This window comes from Cynara cardunculus, unplaced genomic scaffold (assembly GCF_001531365.2).
Source record: "Cynara cardunculus var. scolymus isolate 2C unplaced genomic scaffold, CcrdV1 Un_Scaffold_1001, whole genome shotgun sequence".
Classification (NCBI taxonomy): domain Eukaryota; kingdom Viridiplantae; phylum Streptophyta; class Magnoliopsida; order Asterales; family Asteraceae; genus Cynara; species Cynara cardunculus.
Genome location: NW_020200661.1, coordinates 123,814 through 129,948, shown reverse-complemented (window position 1 = coordinate 129,948; position 6,135 = coordinate 123,814). Strand labels below are relative to the sequence as shown.

The window sequence follows — 6,135 nt, the reverse complement described above, 5'->3', positions numbered from 1 at the left end:
CTTATCTCTAAGTCCATCGCACTTTAACACTTTCAAGTGATCAACCCGTCAAGAAGTGTGCTTGGTTTTATAAAAACTCGGTTTTATAAAAACTCGAATGAAACAATGGAACGTCGTTTTCGAAAACACTTAGCTACTTTCGTTCGGTTTGAAAATATCACATTTCCGTCTCACACCCAAGTTATAAAAGCTTAGCTACTCATAACGGAAAGTAAAAAATAAATGACGAAAAACAAAGACATAAATGTAAATTACGTAAAGTAAATAACGATAAAATAAATGACGGAAATATAAATAACGGGAAACGTAAATGACATAAAATAAATAACGAGAATGTAAATGACAAGAAAATAAATTGCGGAAAGTAAATGACGGAAAGTAAATAACAATAATCGTAAAGAAACGTAAAATAAAGAGCGAGAAATGAAAGACGAGAACTCAAGAACTCAAGAACTCAAGAACTTGGAAATTTTTCTTAAAGACTCTCAAAATCAGCTCTCACTAGCTGATTTTGATCCTTAAGATATGATATTGATGATTAAACAAGTGCCCAAGCACTCCTATTTATACAAAGAGTCTATCCAAAAAGTAAAAACCCAATGGTTAATGACCAAAGTTTAATAACAAAAAGAATCYTATGCTAAAGATAATCCATTGGTCCAAAACTTTCCAGATTTCTAAAATCTTCCAGCTGGCTTCTGGCTGTCCTTCATTCAGCTCCAAAAATCAGCAGCTTAATCGTTAAGCTCTTTGCCCAACCGTGTGTGCAGCAGGTGGCTGCTGCTGAAATGCTGAAGCATTAGGCTGTTTTACAAAATATTATCCGTTAGCTTATATTTTCATGCCCCAATAAGTTAAACCACAATATTTTAGCTCCATAACAAAAGTAAAGAGAAATAAACATAAAATGACTCAAAGTGGGAACGAAAGACAACTAATTTTACCTAGAAAGACGTAAAACGGATGAATTATGTGTTGAATTCTCAACACATATCAACAACCCCGTAATGAGTGTCTAGACAAGTGTAGGTCAGACAACTCAGGGAATGCCAGTGACTAAATGACTCATACCCGACGGACAAATTATGAGATCTCTTTTCTTTCAGTGTTGCATGTTTTTCAGAAAATGCATACTATTTGGTACAAAGTTTACAAGTTGATATGTATGATGTGAAATGATCTTTACTCACGCAAACCATGAACTCACAGAGCTTTATAAGCTGACTATAATATGCATCTCAGAGACAGAAGGTTTCAGGTTGGACAAAGAAAAAAAAGGGAATACATAGAGACTTGTCTAGTCCATTTAAGTTCAATATTTAGGTGCAATCATCTATGATAGATAAATTTGTAAAGCAACCCGATATGGGACGGGCTGACATTAAGTTATATATTTATTCTTTTAAAGTCTTCCGCTGTAAACGGTCTAAAGTTTTAATTTAGCCATTATTTTTGGAGTGCTTTTGGAGAATCTGTTTTAGATTACGTAACATTCCTTGTGGTAAAAATATGGGTGTTACAAATATATTGGATTTTGGTGCCAATATCAACTCAACCAATGACATCACATACAACTTTGTTCATGAAAAACAAGAGCAATGATAAGTGTTGATTAAAAAGGTCATTGTGTGCATGACTATAAAGTATTATTCTCAGGTCCAATATCTGAAGAAAAGATTTATATTCCTGAGTTTGGAAGCAAACAGAGAGCATGAGTATGAACAACTTATGTGCGAAACCGAAACCGAAACCCATGAATCATGCTGATATGATGATTATGTCAGAGAATGATATAGCAACTAATCTACCAAATTATTAAATAGAAAATTCCAAACATCTACACAAGCAAAAACCAAGAAACTCCTCTAGTCCTTCCAATTATACTTTACCATAAACAAACAAACACACATATAGACAAACTCTTATGTGGATAAGAACCATCAGTTTCTAATTTCTACCCCTAAAGCTGGCCTCAACTACAACTACCTATTCCCAGTAGGCACTGAGCTAACTTCAAAAGGTTGGGCATCTCCATAAACCAACGACCCCTGTACACAAGCCTATCAGCACAAGCAACTTGAGCATATATAGAGCAATGAAGGATGAGTCATTTGCACGAGAAAAATCAACTTTGTGCCTCATTTCTGAAGTACAGTCTTGATCAACTTCTCTCTGCTTCTCAGTGCCCTCCTTTGCCTGTACATGCCAGTTACAAGTCAACAAGCCAGACAAATTGCAGACAACCAGGAGTAAATAACCAAAACAAATTAAAGCATGCTCATTTTTTTAATGGAATAGCAACACCAAAAACCCACCTTAGCCACTCTTGGTTTCCCTTCAGACCTTTCTCCACTACGGCTCAAATTTATCGTCTGGCCATGCCCAACTGACCTTTGTAGTTTCATCTGCAAGCGAAGTCTTCTCTGTGCAGTTCCTTGGTTATTAATTGTTGAGCCACTAGCAACCATCTGCTGTTAGCAAGCCCTTATTTTGATAGTTGTTCCAAAATCATTGTCACTGGCAGGAGCCAATGAATGGTTGTTGCTGCTGGCAAATTCTTCCTTGACCAAAACATTCATACGGTTTTCCATAGGAGCAAGGGACTTGCCATTTACTTAAGGAATATCTCTACGGAGGATCAAATTTTCAGCATTCCCAACATCAAAAACTGGAGAAGAGTAAGTTGCTATGTATTCTTGATATCCCGTATTAAGTGGCCTCCTATTGTCTTCCATATATGGTCCATTGTTAGGATATCCAATAGCCAAATGCTAGAGAACACAAGATTAAAAATGGTAAGTTTTTCAGCATTATAATTACTTGCTACAAGAATCAAGAGAGTATATATGTACTTGTCCTTGAACCATTTTGCCCTCTGACTCGCTGTTAGATTCATTCTCTTTAGGACAAACCTCAGGCATAGAAGCTTGAGCAACTAAATCCTCCTTACAACCAGGATGTTCAAAAGAACTTTGATCCGATCCTGTTAGGATAGTGTTCAAGAACATAAGATCCTGTGTACCTGTTCCATACTGCATTACATTATGCCTGTTTCCAGAGTCACCAGCTGCATGGTTGCCTAGATATGGAGATCCATGCTCTAAGTGCATTTGAGAAAACACGAGGAGAAGATTTTCAAATCCAAATGTTGTGGAGTAGCATTGCAAAAACCTTGTATCGCCTCTTCTAGCCCTGAATCTGGCTACAAAATAAAATTTAACAAGAATCAGAATATCAGGGATTGCTTGATACATAATCTGCAACAAGAAAAAATAAAATTGAGCAACCTAAAACAAATAGTAGCTTCACATCTGAACTCTAAATTTAGGCATACCAGTTGATATTATGAGCTATCAAGGTTGTAGTTATTGGCCTGCCAAATAAGAGAAGTCGCAGGGTCAATGTTTTTGGCATCTGGTGGAGCAGTACTAGACTTAACAATGGACGGAGGTGAGGCAACACCCAGATCAACATCATCACCGGTTGAATTTCCAGGATCATCATCCTTCACATCATGCATGCTTTCGAAATAAGCGACATAGCACAAAAGGACTCTGTAAAGAACAATATAACTTCATGTAAAAAACAATAAAAACATCCCCTCCAAGTAGCAAGAACTGATTGCAAAGAAAAGGACAAAAATATATTTAAAATACTCATTAATGTTGATATTGGAGACATTGCTTGTCAAAGAGCATGCATAAGCGGTTTGTTCAACTAGCCATTGCCCTAGGAAGGAAGAAATATTTGCAAAACAATCATCAATATCAACATAAATAACATCTTACTACATGTAGCAATCAGAACCATTTAAATTATTATTGCTAAATCATGAAGAACATTCTACTCAGGGTAGAAGTTACCAAATAGAAGATGAAATGTTGGTTTAAGAACCACTATTACCAGCATCAACAACTTTCTACTGAGGTCCTAAACCATGAATTAAAAAAATCCTGTTCAAGCAATAAAGACCCTATTATCGAGGAAAATAAGAAAGGTTGGTTGATAAACATTTTAGTATCATCCTAGAGCATGTATCAAAGACCCTATTCATGAAAACAGAATATGATTACTATATAAAAGACAAAAGTAAATTATAATTACTGTTACACAAGAAAGACAGTATGAGAATCACAACTTTGGATCTCGTGAGTAAATATTATTGTACCAGGTCCTCTGAGTTTATATAAGAATCTTGAGTTTGTATGACATCACACACTTGTCCAGGATGGGTACCATCGAGTTCCTTCTCCGTAGCACAATACTCATGGATCACCCAATGAGTCCTCTCCCCTCTGGGAGCCCGACCCATAGAAAACAAGCGTCCTCTTCCTCCCAATTACATTACTTCCCTTGTTGTCTTGATCAACCTATCTTTCCCAGTGGCTTTCCAGTACCCAGTGGCTGTGGCCCTATTCAACCGCTGCCCGTTCTGATACTTACGATCTTTGGGGCAAAAGAAGAACCATTCGTTGTCAATGGACTCGATCACTGACAAACCTGCAATGAAGTTCAATGATCAAGATTAGCAATATTAAAGAAGAAAGTCACAAAAACCTAATTTTTTTTAATTTAGTAGGGAAAGAGGGGATGAAAATATAGTACCAGGTAAATCCCATGGCTCTTTTGAGCAAACATCAATTTCTCTAATACAACACACTTCATTGTGGTGCCATTGATCTTTAAGCGTAAATAGTGATTAATCAGTTCTTCGTCCGTCAGACGGAATCGATATCCTACAGGGAGAGAATTTATAGCCAACACATCCATTTTTACTTTAATTTTTAAAGTAGGAATCGAGAAAGAGATGCATGCATAAAGCAAGTCATGTCAGTTTATTTGGAGAGAAAATAGTTATTGACAGAAGGCGGAGTGATCCATCCATGGCATGGATGGATGGAGCTGATGAATGGGGATGACGCGTTTTAATTCAATGTATAACACTTGATCAACTGTTTGTTTCTTCATCATGTATTTTGGTTGTTTGTTTATCTTTTAATAGTTCCACTAAAAGATAATATTTGAATCGTTAAGAGGTGAATCTTGTTTGGTAAAACAAAAGTATGCCTCTTAATGGTTCTAAAACCTTCTGAATGATTTTGTATCCTTAATCTCCCTTAACCATTAAGAACCCTAATTTCATAGTATACAATCACTAAACAATTATATTTCATTTTGCACTATATCATGAGAGCCTCTTAATCATTCTGACCATTTAATCATTCTACACTAAACCATTCAGCAATTGCCAAACAACCCCTAAGATTTTCTTTTAGGTATACAAGTATAAGCTCAATTTTTTGCTAATAGCAACGAGTCTATGAATTTAATTAAATACTCACGACTCTACATTTCTTAAGAATTAAAAAGAAAATATTTTTATACATGTTACAGTATAAAATCAAAATCTTCAAAAAAATATTGGATTATCTCTTATTTAAATATTACAATGTTATTTGTATTATTAAAATATTTTAATAAATTCATAAAATTTATTTATCTTTCCTTAAACATTTAATTTCAAGTATATCTCCAATTTTATAGATTTTCATTGTATATCTCTTGCTTTCTCCATTTGGTGAATTTTTTGAAGAATTAGTTAATGCTTCAGCAAATAATATTGAGTTGGATATCACACCAGCATGGTATCCGGTTAATGTTTCAACCGGTTATCCGGATACTTAAATATTTAAAACTTTACATCTTAAGTACTTTATATATAAAAAATAATTTTTAAGAGTTTTTATCAAATAATTTATAATATAATATAGATGATATATTTTTTTTAAGGATATCTCCTCTTAGAACAGCATAAAAACCAAAGCGTAAAATTTTAAACCCAAATTAAACCATTTTATCTATACTATCTTATAAAGCATTTGACTAAAACTCTTAAAAACTCTTAAAACTCTTAAACCTGTTCATCCCTATCCGATTTCATCCAATATCTGAATTCGTGTAACTAACTGCAGATAAACACAATCAAATACATGATAAACATCTCATTTTAAATATAAAAAAATCTAAAATAATAATTAGGATAATCATTGAGTTCTAACATAATACTTAATTATTATCTTTATAAAATGTTATATTATTAAACCAAAAATAAATTATTTCATTATTAAACTTAAA

General features: G+C 34.2%; 1 pseudogene; it reads right to left on the bottom strand.

The window, feature by feature from the left end:
* Positions 1-2,615: 2,615 nt before the first annotated feature.
* On the bottom strand, positions 2,616-4,770 carry LOC112502157 (annotated as a pseudogene).
* Positions 4,771-6,135: the final 1,365 nt, after the last annotated feature.